General features: G+C 38.6%; 1 protein-coding gene and 1 long non-coding RNA gene across 24 annotated transcripts in view; one reads left to right on the top strand and one right to left on the bottom strand.

Annotated features, from left to right (window-relative positions):
* The window catches only part of ptprdb (protein tyrosine phosphatase receptor type Db), a 221713-nt gene that overhangs the window by 17811 nt on the left and 176086 nt on the right, over positions 1-27816 (top strand). The gene's annotated exons all lie outside the window — the stretch shown is intronic.
* On the bottom strand, positions 8647-26885 carry LOC107836187 (uncharacterized). Its single transcript, XR_001662055.1, has 3 exons — positions 26802-26885; positions 22253-22259; positions 8647-8657 (listed from the first exon to the last, which is right to left on the bottom strand). It is a non-coding gene; the product is annotated as an uncharacterized LOC107836187 (long non-coding RNA).

Below are 27816 nucleotides of genomic sequence, written 5' to 3'. Positions count from 1 at the left end.
GTCAGATTCCCTGGCACCAGCCATGGGTAGCATTAATTTCCATGTCAAAATGCAGTTTAAACCAATGTTAATTATTCTGGTAATTTTTACCTTTTGTTTGACATGTTGTCTAGACTGGAGCATAATTATTTTTTTAAAGGTTTTCATGGTTCCAGCAGCCTTTATTCATTAGTAGTTTTTGATTTTCTTACCTAAATACAAATATACTGATGGAGACAATTGATGATTTCATTTATTTTGGAAAAAAAAAAAAGCTATTAAAAGCAACCTGGCCTTGTGTGTAAAAAAATAGTTGCTCACTAAACCTAGCTACTACTACTCATAAAAACCATTAAGCAATTGCGATATCCTGCAATATTTTACAGTATTTAACATCATCCTAGAGGAGTTTTGGGCTGTTTTTCTTTGTAGAATAGTTTCGTTATAGTCGTTAAGAGTCAGGTTTAGAGCTTAAATAGGCCATTCCAAAACCTATTCAGAGGATGATTTGCTGATGTGTTTTATATTGTTGTCCTGCTACATTAGTGAGCTTGGGCTTAATGTTACAAACTGATGGCCAGAGAATTTTCTAAAGGATTTTCTGGGAGAGAGCAGAATTCAAAAGTCCGGACTCTGAAGCACCAAATAAGCCTTAAACCTTCCCTCTACCACCACCGTGTTTGACTTCCTAAAAGTCCGTCAACACGATATTTTCCCAATTGTCTTTGATATCTTGAAGTAATAATGGTAGACTAACCATTCTTGGGAGGGAAAGTCTTCTTCATTTGTGGACAATGGCTGTTTCTGTGGTCTGCAGGATTCTTAAAAGTTTTAGAAATGGCGTTTTTGTCCTTTACAGACTGAATGCTGCCCCTAACTTTCTTTGGTCCGGTCTGCATTTTTTTTTAAATCAGGGCTTGATGTACATAGTAAAAGTATACCAAAAAATGTGGTTGATCATAGCTAATATATTTGACAAAGGGGGGATACTTACTTTTTTTTGCATCTAGGTGTTGTTTTATTTGGATACCTATTCTATTTCATAAACTGAAACCATAATTTAAAAACGGCATTCTGTATTTATTTTTTAAAAAATATCTGTCTGATATAAAATTTTGTTTAATTTGTAACTAATTTTACAAAAAACAATTTAAAACAATACATTTGTAAAGGGCAAATACTTTAGAGCCCAGTGTACTGTAAAAAGTGACATATCTTACTGTCTAAATTCTATAGCTTGAACATATCATTATATAAAGCCATAAATGATGCGTATCTCAAGCCTGGAAGGCTTTAAGACACTTTGTGTTTATTTTTCTCTTTGGTAGGTGCATGACGTCATTGTGATAATGATGTTACAGTGCTGCAGTCAGGAATAGGGTGCTGCTACGTCTTACATCAGAATAAGATTAAAAGCTCTTTCTTTTCGTGAGTGCTCCTCATTCTGTCAGCTTTGTTGCTAGAACAGACGCAAACACCTGCTTAAAGAGCTTCTGCGAGATGTAGACAAGTTGAGTGTCTTTTACTTGATGGAAGAGCTGTAATTGTATTAAGTGTTTTTGTTAAGACAGTGGGTTGGTACGGGCACAGTCATATAAGAACCTGACAATCCATGCAAAATGGTCGCGACATTACAAACAATTGCAGATTTAATTTTTTTTTCCCAATGTGCCAGATTGTGACTTTTGTTTTTCCTTTTTCCCCCAGTTGTTTGTTCTAAAAGATGCACATCAGATAAAATATAAAACACGCTTACATGTACTCGCTCACATAGCACAGGCAGATGAGACAAATGAAGCATCTCAAAGACACAGAGGTAAAGTCCTGGCTGCTAACGCAATTAGTCAAAAACCTTATTGCGTCTTGCAGCTATCCTCCCATTCTGTCAAACAGTACATGGCCTCGGGTTTAAAAATAGCTTAGCACAAACACAGTTTTAGCAGGGACAGCCCCGGTGTGCTGGCGCCAAACCAAAGAGGTGGTGATAACAAGGTTGAAGTTAGTTGGGATTTTTGCTGCACCTCAAACCTCCTCGCACCCTTTTTCTAAATCTGATTCATCCTCAAATGAAATGTTTTTTCCAAGAGTGTGTTTAAAAAAACACACGCACACACACATTTTTCCCTCTGTTTTCTTCTTCTTCTCCTGCCAGATACAGTTGAGCTATCCCCTTCTGAGAACACATACACACACACACACTCACATACCCACCCACCCCTCTAATACTCTCATACACTCACACACTTTCTGCTTCACACCCCTCGTTCTCTCACATCTCTCTCCTCCCTTGGCACCTCGATGTGTTTCTCTTTAATTGAGATGCATTTCAATGTGGTGCAAATTAGCTTTCTACAGCTCAAGTCCAAACTTGCAATGTATATATGTGAGTGCGGTCGCCCATGCTTACGTGCGTGCACATGTGTGTGTGAGAGGAGAATTCCCACAGATAAAAAAGAAGGCGCTACCTTCCTGTTCGTTCCACTGCCGTGTCCTCTGATGCCTCATCTCTCCCACAAACTTATATTTTTAGCATGGTATTAATAAAAATTGGCTGCTTTGGACTCCTTTAGTGTGTGTCCTTTGGCTAGATAAATTCACTTGGCTTGCCTTGTGTGGATTTGAATTCCGATCTGAGTCTCGGAGAGATGACAATATGCTGCAGCTCATTAGGGAGAGGAATGGAAGTGAGGAGGGTCAGGAAGGTCACAAAGACATCCGTTATGCAATGCTCTCCTGACTCTTTTCTGATCTGATCTGGTGCTGTCTTCCTAACGGTTAAAGCTCACAACTTTTGTGGTACTCTTTCGCCCAGAGCAGGTTATAGATGCTTGGCATGAAATAGCAGTTACTAATCTGTACTCTTTTGTCATAATAGGTTGCAACCTCTACCGAAACCGCAGATGTAACCTGTCACACAGGTAAAAATGTGAAAATGTAATCCACCTTCTCGCAAAAGTTGACACTTGTCGTGCCACCATCTCATTTCAACTGGCATTTACACTTGAAAATTTGGTGGCTTCTAGCAGGTAGTTAAATATGTGCATGTAAGATTTCCTTTGGGCTTGAGGTTTTATATTTGGAACATGTCAAATATAAAACTTGGCTTTTTACAGTGCAACTAGATACGAATCCAGGATTTAATGCGGCTTTCAGACAGATTCAAAATAAAATTGACACACTTTGTTTGCTTTTATCAAAGTCATCTTATGAGCAAGCTAATAATGTTTTTAAAACGTTACCTCTGAACGAGTGGCGACGGAGCTCCTTTAGCTTCCACACCATGATCTGAACTTTTCCAGACAGGATTTTTTTTATAAGAATTTAAAATAGCAATAGCTTACTTTAGTCATAACTTTAAAAACCAAAGGATTCCATAATATGTTATGGTTTTTACGATTGTCTCATTTTAAAATGCTCCAAAAAGCTTTGAAAATGCTCTATCCGGTGACCTATAATCAGCTGCATAAAATATTTATTGTTACTGGAAGCCTACTCTGTGTTTATGGATTTGAGTGTTAGCTTAACCAACAAGCAGTCTTTGTTAGTTTAATACATCAACACGAGAGAAGCTACTTCCCTTCTGACTTCAGAACAAGATTCTCAAACAGCATTTGTGTGCATGTCTGGAGATGATGATAATAAAACAGTGAGTTGGACAAATCTAAACTATACGGCAATTCTGTAGATGGTGCTTTTGTGCCATCTACAAAAGCTCTTGAAAACTTGAAAACTATGAAGTTTTCAAGATCTGGTTTGGCTACCAGTAATGTATAGTTACTCTGTAGTGGCTTCATTCACACTTTAGTTGGTCCTCTGGTTTTAGGTGCAGCTGATTTTTGAAGTCATTGTTGGTTATATTATAGCTCCTAATATAATAACCCACCTACGTTTTGAATGCAGAACTGAAACCATCCTTGTGGATGGTTCAAAAATGCATCCAGGGGGTTTTATTTGGTAAAACTGAGAAAATCAATGTGGGCTTCTCAATTGGCAAATCGTTTGGTGTTATGGGGCTCTTCGTGCCACTTTTTCTGTGAGAACACACATGGATGTGTGAGAGAAAGAGAGCGCAAGGAGTCATTTGGGAGAGTGATGCTGACAGTAGGGTGACCTTGGGGCTCCCAGTCTTCCTCCTGTCGATGAAAGAAATGACTTAGTGCCTCTCTTCCCGCCCATGATGGCTCATTTATTATCATTAGGCACATAGTCAAAAGATGCTGTGCAGGCCCTCAAGACGGAGCGCGGTGTGTGTTGCTGTGTATGGCTGTTTCTGATAGTGGAGCAGAGAGTGACAGACAGCAGGAAAGAAATGGAGACGGAAGCCTTATCTCATATGATAAGTGCTTCATGTCTGAGCATATGTGTTTGTCAGCCAGTGTTTGTCACAGGTGCACTCGGCTTCGCATTGGCTCGTGTTCGGAGTGTTTATCCATATTTTGACAGCCGACATGCTGCCTGTCTGCCTGCATCTGCCTGTGAGCCGCACCTCTCTGCCCGCTCTCCGCGCCTCCAGCCTAACCCTGCGTCACCTCGGCCAGCCAACTGAGCGACATCGGTGGTATATGGCTACTTCAGGGGCGGCCTCCGCGCTATCGTTTCTCAGCATGATGGATGGAGACTTCTGCAGGCCAGTCAATACCCAATCTGAGCCCCACTGTCCTGATTTAAGATACAGCAGAACCCAGGTGACACACTCAGAAGCATGCCACTTTAATCACTGAGCATCAACTCCGTGCCTCTAAGATTGGTGTGTGGATGGGGCTGCGTGCGCGTGCCTGTGTGTGTGTGCGGTTATATTATTATCTCACTCAGTCAAGCAGTGCTGTAATCACACAGCGATCGGCAAGTGCTTGCACTTCTGACAGAGTTAACATTTCTTCATAATGTAGAGGTGCTGACATAAATAACGTACGGGAGGGAAGATTTATGTTACGAGTCGCTGCAATTGTACCAGAAAACATGCATTATCTAAAGGGTAATAAAATTTGCACTGAGCCGAGTGTGAGCAGAATGTTCCCATGCTGTAAATGCCTCCGACAAAACTTGTTCATGCACTTGAAATTACCTCTAAATTGGCAAAAGGTAATTCTTGTAAAGTTGGAATCATGGCAGCATTGAAGGCTGATGTCTTTATAGGACTAAAGTTGTTTTCAGAATGTCTTTAGCTGATGCAGAGAAAAAAAAATCCTTCAGTTCCAGGGCTCAGCGGATACTATCATTTGAACAATGTATCAGTTTTGGCATTTAATGTGTCTGCCAGCTTATTCCAATATGTTCACCAACAGGATAATTTAATTTATTTCATTATTTAATTATTATAAAATGTAAACAAAAATACGAATTTAGTAAAATAGAATATCTTGTGGTTTTTCCAGCAAGTTGTGTCTGTCTGCGCCCATATTGATTACAAAACTGATGGAGCTGTGTAGCATGAAGTAATATTCAAAGTCTTTAGTGGCAGTATTCACCCCGATCATATAGGGTGAAATTCTTGCAACCTTGTTTTTCCTTAAGATTACATTTAAAATTGGTATACAAGTATGGACTTGCACTGCAGAATGCACAGTGGCAAAAATATATACAGTATATATGCTGATATATAAAACAAAACGGGTAATATCATCAGACAGCAGGCAAATGTTCTTAACAGGTTTTCATCATTTGCACAATTTTGCCAACATGTTAACATCCTAAAGTCTTTTTTTTTTTTTTTTTGCCTATATCATCTTTTGGCAAAATCCCTACATTCAAGAATGTCTTACATCTAGTAAAAAAGCTACAGAAAAAAACAGAAAATAAAACGGACAGATCTTCACAGGAAAATAGCGCCGCAAGGGTCACAAAGTGATATAATGTTTCTCCTTTTGTAGATTGCTAAAATTATTACATCTTGTGTGATTTAATTCATGGAATTGCTAACTAACTGGTCTCTGATCTTCTTTTGCCATTCATTGTAATGACATTCGTCAGGCGCTGTTCACCTCGTTTTGGCTTTTGTCTCTCAGTTGGCGTTACTTTCTTGTGTTTCTGCTCTCTTTGGATTTGATATATATCCTGTGTACATAATTCCATTTCTATAAAACTCTTTCACTCCTAATCTGTCATTGGGTGGAAGATATTTTCAATATTTCCACCCAATGGAAATATTGGGTGGAAGATTTGTGCATCTTTATGCACAAATCCTCCAGATTTTGCACTGCCATTTCAAATTGAGACTCTAGCTGGATGATTTGAGATGGTTTAACACCACATGTTCTGCTTCCCATGTTAGAAGTTTGAACACTAGTTTGGTATGTAATATTTTCACCACATATCAATACAAATAGAAGAACTGGATAAATCAGGCCCCTCTGTCCCATTCTCCATCATGACGCCATTCCTCCACACACATCCAGCCGGTACACACTTTGGAAATCGCTGTTCAAGAACATGCTCAGTATTTTTCACATAATGTGGTGGCCTTTTATGGAGTTGGCATATTGCACATGGTGCCATGTTTTCACAATAGTCCACAGTTTTCAAACCAAACTCTTGTTGTTTTGGCTCATTCTTGAACCAAGATAAGCCAGAATGAGCATGGAGACGCCTGGAGATTATATGTGTGAGCAGACTGGAAGTACAAGCAGCAGCAGAAGGCAAGGCAGGATGCAGGAAGCACACTGGAGGGAATACATTATTGGTGTTTTCAGATAGCACATCAAGGTTTCTAATAACCCATTTTCATAGGAAGGGTTGCGTGTCAAAATTCAGCAGTTGTGTTTCAGTAAAACTGTAGTGAACAGAGCGTTTTTTAGAGGTTATTTCAAGTGTTTGTGGATTGTAAGTTTTCGTGGGTGGTTGTGGTCCGTAAGTTTCACGAAAGGCCCACGCTTTAAAAGTGATTCTCACAGATCCTCTTTGTTCAGTCAGACACAGCTTGAGCTATTTTACATACAAGAATGGGTAAAATGTTTAGTCTACAGCCAGACACAAAACTTGAAAGACTGACGCATCTAATTGCTCTGGTGCTACACTTTTTTTTTTCTTTTTTTTTTTTTTAGATTTGTACTCTCTCAATTTTGGCCAGTCACACAGAATCCCTGCTTGTAATTTGACAAATGTGAAAAGTACAAGGATTACTAACACCTCTGCAAGGCGCTGTACATGAAACAGCAACCAGACATTACTGAAGGCATGTTCATCCACCGTGCAGGTCCACTTACATTAATCCTGTTTCAGAGAAAGAAGATGCAGGTGTGTTGTTTCAGATCATGAGTGCAGGAGAGAGCACTTTGGCGTGCATGATAATCCAGAGGAGACTGTGTCGGTATGAGTGAGCGGCTGGATATCACGGCTTCATCAGACAGTGATCTGTTTGCACTGGTTCAAATTGTTCCCCCTTGATGTGCCATAACTCTCAGCAACGTGTGCCTGCTCTCTTGTGTACACACGGACACACTTGTACACACTCGCACTCAGTCACATCCCCTCCCCTCCCAGACTGGCTGGTTCGGCTGTTAGTCTAATTTATGAGGTGCCGTTAATTTGGCCTAAACGCTCATAGCAAGACCTCCCTCCTCCTCCTCCTTATCTCTGTCTCCTCTCCCCCCCCTGCACCCCTCATCCCTCCTCCTCCTGCTCCTTCTCATCTGTCACTCGGCAGAGTAAATCAGAGGGGTGGTATTGCACAGCAGGCAATACATAGACTGGACACCTTGACTAATATACCGCTGTCCTTCTACCCTCCCTCTCTGTCTTCCGGTGTGTCTAACTCTTTCCAGCTCTTCCTTACCACAGTTTCTGTTGCCTGCCGTCTAAATCCAAGTTGGCTCTTTTCATTTCGCTCTTTTTAGATTTGTTTAATCCTAATATCTGTCTAAACTTCTTCCACCACTTATGTGCACTTCTCCTCCACCATCCGCCATCCTGTCCTCCTCCACTTTTCCTCCGCTCTCCATCTTCGCTCGGTTCGCCTCCTCCCCCATTTTCCTGTTCTCCTGTTAGGTGTAAATTTAGAACACAAGGCAAGAGGGGATGCTTTGCGTACGTGTGCTTCTCGGTGTGTCTGCGTGTGCGTGTGTGTATGTGTGTATACGTGCGGAGAGAAAACTACACATGAAAGCTTCTCAGAGTCCCCATGCAGTGCTGATGGGGCTGATTAAAAAGCCAAAGCCTTGGTTTTCATCCACTTTTTGGATTCACATTAAGTCTGATGCGCACATACATAAATACACACACACACACAAGTTTCATAGCTCATTATCTCTCCCTTATTACTCTCCTTTGCTTCTTGTCAGTTTTTGTTTCTTGATCTCTCTGAAAACAGAAGAACGGCATTTTGATTAGTAAGAGGTATTTCCTCCTGATACAGCGGAAGTAAAAAAAAAAAAAACACGGTCAGGCCTCTGAGGCTCCCTCGTCACTTCACATTGTTCCCCCTAATTCCTCACACAGCGCACACCTGGGAGCGCTGCAGTGGACTGCCCAGCAATGCACCGATACATCACTGTCCGTCTTTTCTTCACCTTTCCTTATTTTCTATCTTTCACCACCTCTCTTTTTTTCATCTCCGCCCCATCTCTCACCTATGCGCTGGTTCCATCTTTGTTCTTACCTTCTCAGATTTCCCCGAGCACAGAAGGTTTAGCCGCTTCTCAATAATGTAGCAGCAGCAAGTCTCCTTTTCTCCTGCGCAGCCCCTACCCCATTTACACTATCGCCGCCTCCTCCTCCTCCTCCCCCCTCCTTCCTCTCGCTGTCACTTCTCTCTTGGCGGGTTCCTAATAGTGTGCGCTTTGAGTCGCAAATAAAGCATCCTACCTATGCTTTATCCCTCTGTGTATTATATAAATCCACCATGGTTATCATTAAGCAAGAGTATCATAAAACACTGCCTCATTCTTTGCAAAGGTCAGACTCTTTATAGCAAAGGACCGACAGTAGAGTAGATTAGAACAGAAATGTGCCAATTTGTGCTCTTTCAGATGAAACAAAAATCCTTTTTATATTCCATCTTTATTAATCTAAAATATTTATCCAGTAACCTGCGTGTAATAAAACCTCTTACCATAAAACAAAACAACTCCCCTGCTCTGCCCTCCACGTTGAAGCACCTGTGAAGGAAAAAGACAAACATCTTTGACCGAAATGCATAAAACATAAAGGCTAACGAGAGTTCCTTTTGGTACACCTAATTAGTCGTGAGTATAATAAACCAACATTTGAAATAATTAAAACGCAGTAAAAACTGTCAAGTGCACCAGGTAAAATGTATTCCAAGTGCACTGAGAGGGAGTCATAATAAGCTTAAAACTAATTAATAATAACAAAATTAGCAGCTGGACGCTGTCCTAGAAGATCTTGGTAGGAGTTCTATGTTGCCCTGAAGTGAAAAACACATCCACAAACCATTGAACGCAAGTATAAGTTTAAAAACACAACAACATATACTTGGATGGAAATATTGGTAAGGTTCATGTATCGCATGCATATTGGGAGATATGTGGAAATTTACAATGTTTTGCAACATGTGTCATGTTGCCATGGCGTCTCGATCTCCAAGTTTTCATTTGTTGATCGTTTTTGTACTTGTGTTGTTGCTGATATATCTGTGGCATTTACTGGTGTGTACAAAGGGGAGGTTCAGTACTCTGTTTGTGATTCATTCTTGACATTATCTCAAAACAAGCAACAGTTGTGCATTGCCCATCAACATACTAGAAAAAAAAAACAAAATTCAAATCAAGATAAGAAAAAAGAACAAAACAAAGAAAAAAAAAAACACACACACAAGGGCAGAGGCAAGTTCAAGGCACCGTCAGAGTTTGGAACACGACCAGAACATGTGCCAGAAGCAACGGAGCCAGAAAAAGGGTGCCAAGTCTCCTGCCGTGTCATCCACCTCAAGCATTCTGCAGACCACTGGGACTGAATCCTTATTCTCCACATCATCACGGATACAGCAGAGCATTCGCATAGCATGAGGCTGTGTGGCATCCCTGATGGTGATTGCTGGGTTGCTTCTATGGAGCATTTTTGAAGAATACATGTATTATGTGATGTTACTGTGTTGTTGGTGTCATGAACTTGGAAAGTTGACTAATAAATCCAAATCGGTTTAGCTTTACAGGAGTTCGTATTTCCAGTGTTGATCATCACTATGGAGAGTGGAGAGTGCCAAATTACAATAAATGGTTATCTCACAAAATAATTATTTAAATGTCATTACTTATTAAAACTGAAATTACAGAAATAATTTAATAAATATAGAATTAATTTTATGTGCCTTAATTAAATGTATTGACTATTTAATGTTCCTATTCTGAGGCACATCATTAATCAATTTAAACCGTCAAATTCACCCATCAAACCCAGTGGGTGGGCCTAGGGCAGCTGCTATGGACACCCTGACGTCTGATTGGGTGATTCAAATAGCAACTCAAAGCAAATTATTTCAAGTTTGCTATGGCTACAAAGGTAAATATCGCAGCTGGAAAGTGCAGGAATAACTCCAAAAACATAATTAAATTGTTGCCATTTATTTACCACAGAATCTGGGTGAGCTACTCCGGTCTTTATGTCCGTACTTTGGTCTAATATTTTTCTGATAGGTTCACTGGAGTTAGTCAGTGGGCGGGACTTATACTGATCCTGTCTGAAGTCTGTGGCGGCCGCCTCCACGCAGGACCAGTGAACTCTCTTGTGGACTTAATAGAAATATTTTAGGCCAGACTAGAGAGGCTGGAGTTGACCTCACTCACAGTGTGTAGGAAATAAATCATGACTTATTGAAATTATATTCACACTTCCAGTGAAAATATTTACCTCAGAGTAGCAACAAACTTTGTAAGAAGTTGTTTTGCCTTTCAGTGTTAAGCAGCCAATTGGATGTTCAGGGTCTCCGCGGAAACTCCCCTAACCCCGGCCACTGAGTTTGATGGGTGAAGTTGAAAGGTTAAATTAATTCACGAAGTGCTTCGTCACAGGAATATAAAATAATTTATTAAACCATGAAATAATTATATCTAGTTTTTAAAATGAAATCAGTACGTTTAATAATTTGAGAAATGTATTCTATACTTATTAAATTATTTTTGTATTTATTTCCATTTGTAAAAAATTAATGACACATTTAAAGGGTTATAACTTTTATTAAGTGCAATTTGGCACTCTGTACTTTCCATGCGCCACATACTTACAGTACAAAACTATTCATAGCATTTAAATACTTCTGGCTTTGGTACATCACAACTACAGGGGAATCTGCTCAGAGTTGATAAGAAGATGATAAATATTCTGGTAAATCCAGAAAGAAATCTTGTTGCAAGGCTCCAGGTGGCTTGAGACGATGACCCCAAACATGCAGCCAGAGCTGAAATTGATTAGAACGATCCAATCACAATCCAGACCAAAATACAATGGAGAATCTGCTGCAAATACTTGCTTACATTCTCTCAGTGAGTTAGATCTATTTTGCAGAGTTGGAAAACATTTCAGTCTTTAGATGTAGAGATCTGATAAAGACATGTCCTGTTAAAGTTGCAGATTTAGATTTAATCCTATAAAAGGAATGTCCTACCAAGTTTTGACTCAGAGTGACTTTAATAAAATGAATTGCATGCTATTTTAGATTTTAATTTTAAAACATTCTGGAAACCATGTGTCATTTTCCTTCCACTTCACGATTATGCCCTACTATTGAACATAATCTAACTTCACAGTTTGTAAAAGAAGTTGTTGGGGAAGGAAAATATTTTGCCATTGTTAACAAGTGACATTGCATAGGCACAATATAACCACATTGCATTCACGTGTGCGACAGTGTGGGAGGCAGCTACTTTCATTTACGCACATTCCAAATGGCTAAAGTGAGGCAAGAAGTGAACAATGAGCAGAAAAGCGAGGCTAGAGGTTGCATAAAGTTTAAAAAAAACCCATTATTTTCTTTAAAGCTAGACGTCAGCTTAATCTTTATTGCCACATCACTTAGACATATTTAGGTTTGAGTGGATTGTTGTGACTGTTTGTTTTTAAGCCTTACTGCCTTATTTGAAGCAAAAAAAAAGGCAACAAGGTGAGAAGTTTGTATGTCAGCATTCAAGGAATTTATGTCTGATGCAGAGTGCAGATTAAAAGCATGTCATTTGGCTCATTATACCATTGTCCACCAGGCTGTAGCACTTTCATTTTGAATCATAATCACTTTCATTAAGAGACACAGAACACGCAAATCAAGGATGAATCAGATGTGTATTCTTGTGCAAATCCATAATGTAGCTGTATCTCTGTGAGATCTCCGGGAGGCAAGCCAAGTGTCTCTGGTTGAGTCGTTTCTATTTGGCGAGTGTGCGTGCGTGCGCGCGCGTGTGTGTGTGTGTGTGTGTGTGTGTGCTTCTGTGCAGTCAGCCACACAGAAGACAGATAGAAGCACCAGTCTGCTCACCCCTCCAGTCACACCAATGTAATCAGACCTCAGCAGCCATAAACCACCGGCTATGGACACTCTGGCCAGCCCTGCTGTCACACACACTCACACAGATGCACAAATGCACACCCACACATGGAAGTACGATCGTGAGGATATGGCCACAGGAAGGCAGAAAGACTCATTTACAGAGACAAAAATGCATGTGTAAGCTTAAAATACTACTTAAAAAAGGAAAAGAAATGCATTTCAGTCACCTACATGTGTTCTTTTACACTTCTTGTGCACAATCTTTAACTGAGGCATCAAGAAGTGAGTCATGGTCCTCCTTGAGTTGAAAGAACTTAGCTCAACATGTTTCTCTCTGCCAGTGGAGGAAAGATGTCTTCCAGCCTCAGGGGAATTTTAATCACGCTACTCATCCCGACACTAAAATGAGGATCTGTGTGTGTGTGTGAATGAGTGGAGACTTTGTGAGTAATGTGAAAGCTTACGTCTTTATCAGTTTCTCTCATTGTCTCCTCTTACATCACCACTAACGGCGTCTGTACCCTCGAACCGAACACAAGCCGTCCCACTACCTCTTGTGTCTTCCACCATGTTTTTGTTCTGTATGTCTTTCTTATCTTGTATCTTTGTTCTTCCTCTTGACAAACTAACATTCAGTGTTTCCCCGCTGCCTTCCTCCGCTCTCTCGCCAGCTTTGCGGCTCGAGCGGCGGTGGATGAGCATGCTTTAGGAGATTTACCACTTGATCCCGTCTCTGTCAGGTGTAAGAGACAAAAAGAAAAAGCGATAACAGGCTGAGGCGGAGAGAGGGCAGAATGGGAGACAGAAGGCTGTACATGAGGATAGGAAGAAGGGTGAGAGGAGAGGGAAATTAAACTAGGGGATGATGGGATGAAACAGAAAAGATTATGCTGGAATATACTATAGGTTGTGCTAAAACAAGACGGATGTGATCAGTGTGCAGAATTCAACTAAAGATGGCATTGTTATTGTGAAACCGTCTCTCCAAATATAGCTTGAGAATGTCATTAGAAATAACCAAACTTTTTTTTTTTTTTTGTATCTCAGGTTCTCACCAAAACAGTAACAGAAACAGAGGAAGTAGTGATGTAGGTTTGAGATACAGTATTACTTGGATTCCATTTTAAGTTTCTTGTAAAACAAAATGATTTGCTGATCTCACCTTGTGTGAAAGGTTATAAAAAGTTAAGCACTCCTTGTCCCTAAGATGGTTATACGTTGCAGGTGAGAAGCCTCTGAGTGTGTTAAACCCATAAATGGTTGACACTTTTAATAGGAACTGTGCAGTGCAGGGGAGACGTATTTAGCCCCTTCCAGATGTCTCCTTATGGTTCTCTTTTTGTCGCACTTAAATGTTTCAGATTATAAAACATATTTTAAAATCAAAGACAAAAAGTATTTACAGAGAACAGTTTTCAAATTATGATTTCATTTATGATGGGAAGAAGCTATCCAAACTCCAAACTAACGTGGTTTTGGTGAAATTACAGTCAGTCCCCTTGTTAAATCATGATGGAACTGTGAAGTACCACACAGAAAAGGGTCTAAGTTACATCATAGTTATGCTCACAATTAAAAAACAAAGTAGGAATTACATAAATATTACATTTGCACTTATTGTATAACAACGTTGATGTTTTCACACCAATTGGCAATTGTTTCTTGATTTGGGATTTCCCCCTCCCACTAAGGACTACCTAAACATTTTAACTTGTTTCAGCATGATAATTTGTTGTGCTCCTAAAGATAAGCTTATTTGAAGTGAGATCTTTGCCAGTAATGCTAATGTTGGGGCTCTTTAAAGAGTTTTCAAGACTGAAAGCATTCGAAGAGCTTGTTGTGGGAGTCTATGGTAAAACCTAGAATACCAATGGCCTGTTCATCCTCAGCAGAGTGCAGCACAAAAGAGGAAGATATTTTAAGTTAAGAAGTAGCTGATGGATCCATTTATCTGAAAAATTGCATTTTGTTTTGTGCTAAAATCACATGTGGAACTGGTGAAGGAGCTGTGTTTCTACATTGACCAGCTATTTTTTTTCTCATTTGGCAACACTTTAATAGCTATCCTCCATCTTTTGGCTGCACAAGTGTGCGTCACAGCACACCACAATCAAGGTTCAACAAATCTCTTAGCTGATTGCAACCCTACACCAAGTGGGCATCTTCACTCCACTAGAACTCTACTCAGTGCAGCGCAAAACCGTTGTCCATGCAAAACAAAGTAATGGATCTAAGATACAGCGTCAGTGCCTCATTCTGCTTGGGAGCCATGCAACAAGGCTACCTAACTTCACAGTTTGAGCAATGGAACAAAGTAGATAAAAAATCTGAATAACTAAGTAATTTGATTGTAAAATATTAATTATTAATGGCCATAGTATACCATCTTTACCATTTGGGTAATATAAACCACACCACCTTTCAGAAGTATACATTTTGTGAAGTTTGAGACACAAACCTTGGTGTATTTTAGTCTAGCTGTAAGTTGTAAACCAACACAATGTAGTGCATAAATGCAAAGTGAACGCACTTCCTTTAATTTGATTTTATTTAGGGATATCAGAGTAAAGATGCTTACGCATATAAACACTTTTCTGAATTTATTTTAATAAAAATCTAGTAAAACAGATTTAACTGTTTAGTATAAATATACATTGTCATTTAAGTACAGGTATCTAACAATCTATTTTAATGCACCACATAGTTTTGCAGGCTTTCAAATTCCCAAATGTATAGCAGTGCCTTTGTTAAATTTTCTTGCTTTAGGGTTTCAGTGGTTTTGCAGAAGCCTTTCAGGTTGTCTAACTCGTTAAATTTAACACGGGTTCCTGTTTGGGATAAAAAATAAAAATAATAAAAAAACCTGCCAAGATCCCAATGGTAAGAGAAAATTGTGAGTTTTCTCAGGGTTGCTCAGTAACACCAGAAAAGTGGTGGCATGGCTGATTTTCTAAGGTGGCATCAGAATAATTGGATTAAAATGGTTTTGGTGTTATCTAAGATGAAAATGTGTTTTGTTTTAATATCTTCAGACATGCAAGTTACCATGTTGGCTTAGCAGAAATGTCTAAGCTGGTAACTAGCTGGATTCTTCAGTATTTTTTGAATAATCGAGTTTTTCTCACTTCTAAAGTCCCCGTTTGATAAATAACTGTTAAGCTTGTATTTCCCATGTGAAATTAATCAACCTTACAAAAAGCCACTACCCAGACAGATGTTGAATGACACACATACATGGTAACTGCGTGCATGCACGAACGACCACCACCACGCTCCGAAGAAAGCAAAGAAGCAAAAAAAAAAAAGTAGAGCGAAACCGAAACAGAAGTGGATTTAGGCACCCATCTGTCAGGAAAAACAGCGGAGAGAAGCTGAAAGACAGATAGTGGCAGCGAACGGGGTGGGCAGGGTGGGCGGTTGACAAACCGAAAACAGCATGCGACTGTACAAACACGGACACGCAGAAGATATCAGCGAAAACAGAGAAATGGATGGACGGAGTGCAGAGACAAAGAGGAAGCAGTGAAGGAGACAGAGAGAGGAAGGGAGAGTGAAAGACAGTCGGCTTGAGAGAGTGACAGAACACAGTCCTGAGAGGGATAGTGTGTGGGTGAATGTGAGAGCAGCACCAGCTAACTCGTCTGTCAATCTGAATCTGTGATTGACACCCCAGGGTCCAGAACTCCTCTCTTAGCCCGCTGGCTCTTCCTGTCAGGATTTAGGGCACAGGGTCACAAACACACACACACACACACACGCACCCTATCTGCCTTTACACAAACAGGCAATATGCAGAAGCCATGTGTTCTTTTATGCCTATATGCCTACTTGCACAAAAACAGCAAACATACACACAGCTGGGGTCTAGCAGAGGTCAAGGGGGGGTCAAGTCTTACTGACAGGATCTTTACCTTTGACATATGACCATTGACCTGTAGACACTCAGCAGTTCTGCTTCTCACTTTGATATTTTACATGAGACTGTCTTTGCTGGGTAGGTGTCATATTAATGTGTCCTACAGGATGTGAAAGTCTGGATACAGATATGAACGTCACAGATCCATGAAGAGATGCTAACAAGCCAATTTCCACTGGAATCTCATTCATGAAAAAAACGTTTGGGTGCAGAGTTTTAGAAACGTTTTGAATTCTTGATATGGCTGTCCAAATCCATGATGCTCTTTGCAGAAGTATTAATTTCCTCTAAACTGAGACCAAAATGTTATTTGTTTGGTGTCATGCAAAACACAATGTGTGGCAATAAACTAAACCTACCCATCATCCTGAACACAACACTCTGGAGCTCAGCTAATGGGAAGATGGGTGGAGAGGCAGCAAAGTACTTGAGACTGAGTTGGAGGTTTAACATTCAGCCAGAGCTACAGTGGAGTGGTTCAGAACAAAACAGATCCATGTTAAAATGGACTAGTCAAAGTAGTGGAGGCCTAAATTAAGTTGTAAATCAGTGGCAAGACTCAGAAAAAATGCTAACTACAGGTGCTGTCCAACCAGTCTGAGTAATGAGCAAGAGTTTGAGTCTCTAGAAGTGCAAAGCTGTTGGAGACAAACCCCAAATGACCTTGTGCCTGTATTTACAGTAAAATGTTATTCTACAATATATTGCATCCCACACTTTACATATTGTTTTATTTTTGAAATTAATGCTATATATGCTTTGCATTGCAGTTAATAAACTGCAAAGTGTGCCGGTATAAATGGCAGCTCCACGATGTTGACGTCACCGCTCCCTTATGCCAGGACCGATGCTCCAGCATAATCTCAGCTTTATGGTTCCCAGATTTCTGTCTCCTCCCGGGGCACGAAAGCCGTTCTCCTTCTGTCACACTTTTGGACTTTCTGGGTTTTTTTTTTTTTTTAATACATACTGAGGAACTGGGCGAGAGTAATGTTTTTTTCTAAGGAGCCTAAAGTGAGCCAACACAGGTGCATTCTCCGTGGAAGTCTTTAATCAAACATAGCGCTATGAGTCCTGTGGCTTTACACGCAGTTCAGATTTTGAGGTCACTTTAAACTCCTGCAGGACATGAAATATTTTGTTTTATATATGCATGGTTTTCACCAAATCTAGTTTGCACTGCAGAATTTTTAGCAGATGATTAATGTCTTTCACATCTTCAGTAGCAGAAGTTCCACACTTTACTGAGCTTGAGTAACTATTAGTCAGAGATTGTTTTTCTGGGGGGTTGAGCATGAAAATGTGGTAGCATGTTAAAAATCAACTTTTGTGTGTTATTTTTTTGTGGTTTTTAAATAAAATCACCTTTTAGTAACCATCACGTTGTGTCACCCGTGGGTGTCGCTGTTGTTTTGAAGATGATCATACTGATTGCCCAAGTATTTTATTTAAAATTCAACATTTGAAAGCTGAACAAATTGTCTGCCATATCTGATCTTGACCTGACTTTTGTTAAGCTTGCAGTGAAGAAAAGAGCATTGGTTCTCAATGGTGGTGTTTTACACAATCTGTTGTGGCGGTGCAACGTGGTGAAGATTTATCAGGTTACTATGGTGACTAGAGTGTGAGCATGGAAGCCAGAACAGACAGTTTATTTCACAACAGAGTGGTTTTGTACATAAAGTACTGGAAAAAAAAAAAAAAAAAAAAAAAAAAACTTGCACCTGTAGGTTAGGGGTGTAACAATACATGTATTCCTCCAAAAATTTTCTTTAGATGTGCCTTTATGGTTGTGCAAGTAATTACGAGCGCAGGATTGTTTTGCAGAACCTTTGTGTTAAAACCAAAATGTGGAATTTCCTCTATAGACCTTTTAAAAGGGTAGCACATAAAAAAGCAGGGATGACTTGAGGTGAAGACTTTATTTCATGGAATCAGGAGTTAAGGCAAGCCGGCGGTGTGTAAACTCCAGACTGCAGCTCTGATAGATGACGCACTGCCTGTGCATATTCTCCTGTTAAATGCTGCACTTGATTTATTAGCTAATGATATTTCTGGACTATGAGACACTGATGGTTTGTAACAACATATTCATGCTGCCCATTGCTTCTAAATTATGACCACATTGATGTCCCCCCAATGGAAAGCTGTGGCATAGGACACCATTTCTGGAAAAATACACTTTTATTATCTTTCATTTTGTTCACTATTAAGCTATCTGTATCATTACAAAGACAATTCCCTCTAATCAAAATAAAAGCACTTCCTTATCTGTCAGAAATTCGATCCTCTCTTTTGTTATCTACACTGGGCCTTGCTCATTATTTCAAACATTCTTAGTGAACTCTGAGCCTTTTCTTCTTTTCAAAATCTACAGGAAAAGTTATACATTTAGATTTAATTCATGGTTTCTTCACAACATTTTAAAAATCATCGGACTCGGAGTGACAGGAAAAGAGTCCTAACCTTATGAAGATGACTTTATAATGTAGGTGAGGCTAATATGAACAGAGATTGGCAGATGTTAGGAACAATCCTTACAAATACAAAATAAAAACCTTTTAATTAAATCAGAGATTAAACATTGCGGGTGTAACTATCCATTAAGTGTTCTTTGAATATAAGTGCATATTTTCATTTCTCATGAAGCATATATTACATTTTATCTATTTCCAAAACATTTAAAAGAAGCAATGTTAAAGACTGAAATGTGAAAGAGAATTGTTAGGTATTTATGTGATAAAATAACCATAATGACAGAAAGTGTAGGATTTGAACTTCCAACCTCCAAAAAATGGAGATGTATGAGTCTGTTTATTTTCAGAGAGTAAATGTTGAAAGTGGCAAGCTGCAACTTTATATGCAAGCTATGTACCAAACAGGGATTTTTGCAATATATTTAAATGCATGAACTATGCACAGCTGCTTCCCAGCTTCCTATCAGATAATAATTTCCAACAAAGTATTGCTAAAATCTCCGTAATCTTAAGTAATACACAAAATATAATTTCTTTCTGCGCTTGAATGTTTTCATAAAGATGTGACTCACAGCCACAAGTGCAAATGGCACTTCAGATTTTAAGATAGCTAATGATGCCCCTCTCATTTAATTTCTTTGATATGACCTGGGTTTTTTTTTATTGTACTGGCTGTGAGGTGCACCTCTTTCACGCCTCATTTTCTGTGTGAAAGTGTGCTTGTAAATGAAGCACCAGAACCTTTTCAGTCATTAATGTTGAAGGCTTTAAAACGCCGTCTCTGTCAAAATAGATGGAGCACAAATCCATGCCAGAGTTTCAAATGATATCTCCAAGCAATGCGACCTCAAACAAGGACAACATGAAGTAAAGCCATGAATTTAATTGTGATGCTGTATTTATATGCGATTCTGCATGTCCTTGTCGGTATAATGTTGTTGTTTTTTTTTTTCTTCTGTATTCCCGTAGAAGTCTCTTTTTTTCCAGTTTGAAAGTCAAATAAGAACCAGCTTCAATGAATGAATGTTATGAAAATATTCATTGAAAGACTTGATGACAGCAAAGGGCAAAATTGTGCATGTTTAATGAGAGGTGAACTTTAAGAGCCCTGCTATATGGAAAAGGACAATCATTTATATTCATGATTATTTAAAAAAGGTTTAACTTTAAATTAGAATAGAATGAAAGATAGTTATATTATTGGCTAAATCTTCCTGAAAGGGACTTTTATACATTTGCCATTAAAAAAACAAAACAAAAAAAAAACAACATACATAAATATTTGTTTCAATATATACATATATAAAACAACAAAATACACACTCCTGTGCCTCTGAAGCTAAAATTTCGGCCACATGAGTGGACTAAGGTTAAGTCCTATTTTTAGCATTTGCATTTGTATTTGCGTCGCTTGTCCAAAACTCCACGAGGAAACTAAATTCTCTAATAAATCAGGGGCAGTTTGAGATTATTATAGTAAAAATGTAAGAATGAATTAATGAAAATGTGTAATGTTTGGAAATGTTTTATGTTGAAAGGCTATGATTTATTGTGAAAAAAAAAATCATGTTTGTCTTTGAGAAAGACCTCATTCATGTCTGTGGATAATTCTGCAAAAAAAATAAAAAATCAGTATCTGGAAACCCACAGGTCTTACACCGATGGCAGTGTCGGGTTTGAGACTCTTCTCACAGTTTGATGTTTTTCTGCTTCATCGTAATTAATTTATGTTCCTGTCATATTTTTCTTGATATAGCTAAAACATGAAGGACGATATTTCTCACACTAGGCGTTAAGAACACTTGTGGTAGTTTGAAACAGATATTGACCTATGAAGTTTTATGTTCATGTATGCTAGGAAAGCACACGTCTGATTAATTAAATTACTATATATAATTGCAAAGTTTGGTGTTTGGTGTGTGTCACCATAAACGGGTTACGAGGCCAACATCTTTACGCGGACACTCAGGTCGTATAATCTCTAATTAACCTGATAAGTCTGCTGTTCAACTGAGAATAGAAACCAGAGATGTGCTCTGGGTACTCTGGTGAAACTGTGTACCCAGTCCTGGACTTTCTGTTTTAGAGGGAAATCAGAAAGTCCAGGATTTGAGGGCAAGTAGTCACGATCTATATGGTACAATAAAATATATTCATTGGACATATAAAAACTTTTACAGTTTATAAACTTGTGTTTGAGAATAATCTCAGTTTGCAGAAACAAATGGCAATGCTCATTCACCATTCCTCCAAAGATGAGTTTCACAAACTTTTCTGCTTCCGATGTACAAAATTACAAATGTATCAGAGTTTTGACCCCGACTTCCAGTTGTGTGTGCTACCAAGTCAACGACATATATTAGGATCCAGAATTTTGCACCCTGAAATGTTATCTTTTGCGCCATTCGCTATCCGAAAAATTGTGCTCTTAGTTTTAGAATACTGACACTTTGTCTCAATACATTCCACTTTTTCCACATGCTAGCTAAAGATGAGAAAATGCTACAAAGTCTAATGCTCCAGGCTTTTTTTTATTTTTTTTTTTTTTTTATACATATTGACAACTTTACACAATTTCACACTGAATTTGGCTGCATTGTATTATGTCTAGGATCAAATTAGATTCATGTAATTGGGTTTAAATTTGTTGAAATGATTAAATTGACTTGAAAATATTTCTGTGTGTAAATGTCACTTGTTTGTCTTGTAAAGTCCCTCGGGAAGACATTTGCTGGGAATTGACAGTAAATAAAATAACTAAGTTGAAAATTAGGTGAATTACTGATGATCATTGGAGTACTGACTTCATCCAACTTTGTTACATCTGCTTCATCCCGACAGTAAATCAAATGATCTTTATGTTTTTTGCTTTTAATTTTCCCCACAGTTGCAGTTTTATCCTTATTTTCTTTTCTTTCTGGAGATAATTGGAAAATTGAACTGTATAATGAAATGTTTTAATAATTTAGATTCAACTGACGACTTTGCAGCATAATAACCCATATTTAATTATCTGTGTACATTTTGGGCGTGGTTTGAACTTGACGTAAGTTGCTTGGAATTATTGCCAGAAGTGAGTTGCACTAAGTGTCCATATGTGACATGTGCATGCCGTTTTAATGTAAAGCATTCCATAAAGATGTACATGCGCACACACACGCTAATTAGAGGAAGTGTCCATCTGGCAACATGAGTGTGTGTAAGAGTGCGCGTGTGTTGTGTGTGTGTATCAGTAGGGGTTTGTGACTAATGGGGTCATTATTGATGCTGAGTCAGGATTACCGCTGATTGCAAAGGTTGGAGACCAAACTAACGAGTGTGAAAATACACAAATGCAGCACACATACGTGAACGTTTGGCCTCTCCTGTTTCATTGTTGCTCACACACTCGCACACTCGCATTTTCATTTCTTTCAGGTCCTCTCAGGCACACTTATGCACATAAACCTCCAACCTCAGCAAATAAACTTACCCAACCAGACATCCCTCTTTGAGCCTCCCTAGACTGCATCAGCGCACGCAATAACACACAAATGCATGCACACACTTACAAAGCAAACGCAGTATTCTCTGTATAACCAGGCAGACACATTTTATGTAAAAGAATAAACCGCATGTTTATTTGCAAATTCATTTTATTTCATTAAAAAAATCCGGCAAGTGTGCTCACCGATATATCCTGTTACTGATATACAGTTGAGATGTGTACAATTTAAAACCAGATATTTATATAAAAAACACTTGACCTGTTTTCTCACAGCCTGATGTTAATTATTAATATATACATTTAATAAATGCATTTAATATTTCAACAGAATGCTCTTTTCTTCATGATGCCATTTTATGTGAATTGCCAGCCACTCCAGCAGCAGAACGCCCCGACAAAATGAGGTTTTCACCGTTGTACTTTAAAGTTGTGATGGTGTTCTGAGGCTTACAGCATCCCCCATTTTTCCTCAAATTGTAACAGCGCTCGTTATGGCCCAACATTTCAATTTTAACTTGGGATCCATCTTCATAGACAATTTTATCACAGGATCCATCTCGAACAATTAAGATTTTGTCCCCTCAGTTAATTTTGCAAACTGTAATTTGACTTATTTTGTTCTTGGTATATTGTACTCTTTCCCTCTTGGTGGTCTTTCAGTTTATGTGGTACAGGAATTGTTTCACTGTGGATAATAAAACTCTCACAAACACACACACACGCGCATGCAAACAATAGCCGTAGGCTATAACTTCACAAGGTATTTTGCTCTTCTTACAAAACATTTCATACCAAACATGTTCATCTCGGGACACAGAAGCCATATCCTTTCTGAAGAGAACAAAGCTGGACATTCCCATGATGTCTATTCTTGAAAAACCTTCTTTTCTTGATATTTTGCCCGATATCTTTCGGAGTTTCCATGGAAGATATCATGAAAGGAAGCAGTGCGTTTGTGTTGTCTTAAAATACCTTCACGGGTGTGTGTGCCTCTGTTTAACTCAACTGCTGTGAATTAATCAGAAGTGTAATGATCTTAAAATTTAGAATTTGCAGAACGTAATTGTCTAAACTCTTCTTTCTCTTACTATCCTGGTATTTGACAAAAAAAAATATTATTTGGGTAATTTTTACTGACCCAAAAAGGAAAATATTTAGTCTGATTTTATATCAGTTTGGTATCGAAGAGTGAAATCCTGGTCAGGATGTCATTACTTTCTGCACTGATAAGGAGCAGGAACTGAAAATATTCTCTTTGTAAAATAATGAGTGTATTTTTCACACAATGGGCACATTTCAGTCTTTCTAGATCAATGAAACCCTTTTAGGTCTCCATTCTTGCATAATGGATCAAAATAACTGTTAGATTAAAAGAGTGACATATATTTTACTTATCTGCACCATGATTTAATTTCTTGGTCCAACAGAGCCATTTTCTATGCATTTATGCTTAAAAACTACATTAATTCCCCTCCCCCCAAAAATATTCCATCATTGCAGTGTCTCATTTCACCTTCTGCCTGGAACACTCAGCTTGATCTCCAATCTCTTTATAGTACCTGGGAGTCCTTTAAGTATAGCGACATGTCTATAAAGAGCCTCGCAGAGCAGTAAGGGTGACTGGAGGCTCGGGGACTTTTCCGAGAATCCAAGGTTTATTCTAGAGTTTGTGTGTAAGCCTGTGTGTGTTTCAAAGTCAGGCCAACACTGCATGTGAAATACACACCTGTAGGATTTTATTTATTTATTTATTTTTATTTCCTGTGCATGTTTATTTGATTTGCAGAACAGGCTCTATAAAGTGTGATCATCTTGTTCTGGCTTGGGGAAAATGAATGTTGTGTTTCTAAATTACAAAGCTTTGTACGCGTATTGTCACAGGGTGATATTTTTCACATTTTTATCACAAACAACCCCCAAGCCCTATGGATTTTATATTACAAACAAAAATAAAATAAAATAGCATGCAGTAAAGGTGAAAGGAAAGCGATCTGTGATTATAAGTGACCCTTTACTATAACACTATAACACTTGTAAGTAAATAAAACAGTGCAACTGTTTGTCTTAAGAAATCCTCAAATTTCTAAGCAGCATCTTTGTTAATTTCAGTAAAAATGCAAGTGCTCTATGAATTTTCCATCTGTGCTTATTGTTGACCCATTGGTCAATAATGAGGGTGTTCGTGCCAGTCGTGCGGTTGGCCTGGAACACTGTCGCTATGCCTGGTTATACTCCTCCCAAGTTTTGTAACTGGGTGGGGATGGCCGGCGTCACCTTTCACTCTAGCTGGACAATTTCAGAGCAGGTTGGCCTCTACTGGCATTTATATGATCCCTCTATTACGACTTATTTGTGGAGGACATGGCAGAATCAATACCTTCCTTCTTTTTTTACTTTTACTGTTTTCCATATTTGATTGGTTGTTCAATATTACTATTGGTAGGTATGGAGTGAACAAGGTTGTTAAACTAATATTTATTTTGTTATTAGATTTTTTTGGGGGAAAAATCTTCATCTAAAAAAATATGATGCTTGAAACAGGATGTTCTGCAAAGCGTGTCTTCAAACTGCAGTTAAAAATATGATAAAATATTTATACATCTGAAATATAGTTGAGATTGTTGGAGCTCACTGCAAATGTCAGATAAAAAAACAAAAAAAACAACCCGCAATTCATTTGCATTGATTTTGTATTTATTATTACAGGTAGCAGCTTGTGTGTCTTATTTCATTATGTCAAAGAAAATAAAAAAAGATTGCAGCAAATGCATATTTCAGTATTTTCTGGCAACACGCAGCTTCCAGGAGTGATATCCTGCTGCATGTGAGCTACACTTTTGAAGAATGTTTACTCTCCATATCATCCAACCCAAGCAGCATAGCCTCAAGTCTTAATCAAAACACAAGTTGTATGTCACGTGTGTGCGCGTGTGTGCGTATGAAATTATGTGCATCAGCATGCGTTTTCAACTGTGTGATGTGACAGCGCTGGTTCTTCCTGAAAGCCACTATGGTTTCTAAATCAAGACTTTTATGAAGTTTTGCTGCTCTGGGCAGACCATTAACATTTCATGTCACTCTGGCTCACTGTCTGTCATACTCCAATGGGCATGAAGCAGAAATTTCCTGTTTAAATAATCTGTGCCGCAGCCAGCCCAAACAGTCCTTGTTGGCTGTGCTTTTTATTAGGTTAATAAATGTTTTAGCTTTTTATTCGTTAAACTTATTTTCTAATAACTGTGAGGTATTGAACATTCATGGAGCCTTTTTTAGTCTTTTGTTTTATGGCATTGTCGACACTCAGTTTAAGATGAAATCCCTTGATGGCGCTTTTGATGAGTTATTCACTGATTTTCTTTTTTTTTTTTCACAGTTTCAAGTGTAGTTCTTTTCATGTTCATTCAGTCAACTGTTTTTAAAATGAGTGTTTTTGAGACATGTAATATATTTCTTAAACTTTTCAGGGAATTTTTAATATTTGAAGTGCTGCTTGAGATCCCAGGTCCAACACGTCTGTAGTTGCAGCATATTTTGGTACTACGGTTTCTTTAAAAGTGACATGAGAAGAGACCACGTTTTTGAAATGTGCCCGGTTTTAATAAATCAGTGCAAAGCGTGTGCCCACATCAACAATTTATAGAAAACATGTAGGGCGGTTGAGCTCACGAATCGAAAGTGAAAAGTGTAGGCAAATAAAACTTGCCTCTTTCTCCCCATTTTTAAAACTAAAACAATATAAACAAGAAACAAGAACAAAGCTCAGCACACCATTGATCTGCACAGTGGTTAGAATATGCGGTGCAAAACAAAAGAAAAAAATATGGTTAGTCAATAACAATGCTATTTAATTTGGATGCAACAGTAGAGTTTGTGAAGTAGACATAAGGACTTTAGACACTTAAAAATTGTCTTATTGTGGGCTATATGTATGTCTAATTTTAGAGGTTTGTGTTTAATTTTAGTTTCATATCCTTTCTAAGAGAGGTAGGCAGAAGTATTTTGTCAAAATCTTTAGTCATCTGTTCAAACATTTTTTGGCCCATGAGCCAAAACATACTTCTAAGAATGTATTTTATCAGAAATATCTTCTTAAATAGTTTACCTAAATTAACACAAATAGTAACGAGTTCTGAAAACTTCACTGATAATTCTTTTTTCCACAACAGTACACGCTTCACCTCTACACCACGCTACAACTAGGCCAGTCACGATAACAAATTTTGCTGGACGATTAATTGTCTAAAAAATGATTGCGATAAACGATAATGTTTCAAGACCTTTTGACACTGATTTAATGGAAATGACTAATAATGCATGTGATTTCCTGCCATAGATAGACACACATAATACTGGAACTGATAAACAACCAAAAACAAAAATAAAATGGATTATCAGTCTCCATTAACAAAAAACGTACTTGAATAAAAACTAAACAACATAAAGCCAAAATGGAAATAAATATTGCATTCAACCAAAATTATGACGACTCCCGTGAGTGAAAATGTAGACTGTCGATTGCTGACGATATCTGTCGCTGACGAGCTGAGTTTGCGTCAGAATACAGGGTCAAAAATCCCACTTTTCGTCCAGTGTATTTTGTGCCCATGTGGCTGGACAATTGAACCCGATTGAACCGTTATACCTATGATTTCTGTCGGCTAACGTGTGGTCTCTCAGGTTTTGAAAATGGGCCGATAGTCGGCCGACAACTTGTGTAGTGTGAGCTGGACTATGGAAATGAGGAAGGGAGGGTCAGTGGAGAGCACCAGAGCTGAGCCTTTTTTCATTCAGTGTCATCAAGAGAAAGAAAAAAGGCAGGAAAAGACGATAAAGCCTATAATTAAAATGAGGTCGATAGGTTTAATTTATCATGAGATTAATTGATTTATCAATCATAAAGTTGTGCTTTTATTTTTATTTTTTTCAACTCGTCATCAGCGGTGACTTTGAAATCATCTTTTTTTTTTGACAAACTGACTTTTTAATGCATGTGGGAAAAGTTTTCTATCTTTTTTTTTATTTCTAAATCATTATTGAGCTGTTGGGGGAAATGTTTTCTCCCAAGTTTCATCACCAGACTTTAGAGTCTCTTTTTCTCACTGTGTTCTCACTTTCTTGAAATTCACCACTCACTTGTCAGTTCTGAAGCACAGCTTGCCTTAAGTATTGGGATTCGGTGCGTAAGCTCATCTCATTATCCTCAATTTCGTGTGCGTGTGTGTGCGCATGTTTGTGCGTGTGTGGGTCTGCAGCTCATGTATAAGTGCATAACTGACTATGAGAGTGTGAGTGAGTGATGGGTGCGTAAGCCTCCCTCTCCTGCACTCTGTTTGAAATAAAGCGACAGATAATCGCAGGGCTCTGGTGAAGCGAGCTCATCTGAGCACCGATCGATACGGATGCCATAGCTTCAAAGCAACCCTTCAAAGAGGGGCGAAATAGCCATATGCTCTACGTTCTAAGTGTGTGTGTGTGTGTGTGTGTGTGTGCGTGTGTGATTTGAGAGAGAGGGAGAACCAGAGCC

The sequence above is a fragment of the Poecilia formosa genome, unplaced genomic scaffold (genome assembly GCF_000485575.1).
Source record: "Poecilia formosa unplaced genomic scaffold, Poecilia_formosa-5.1.2 Scaffold43, whole genome shotgun sequence".
Lineage (NCBI taxonomy): Eukaryota > Metazoa > Chordata > Actinopteri > Cyprinodontiformes > Poeciliidae > Poecilia > Poecilia formosa.
This window is presented reverse-complemented; position numbering and strand designations above follow the sequence as displayed.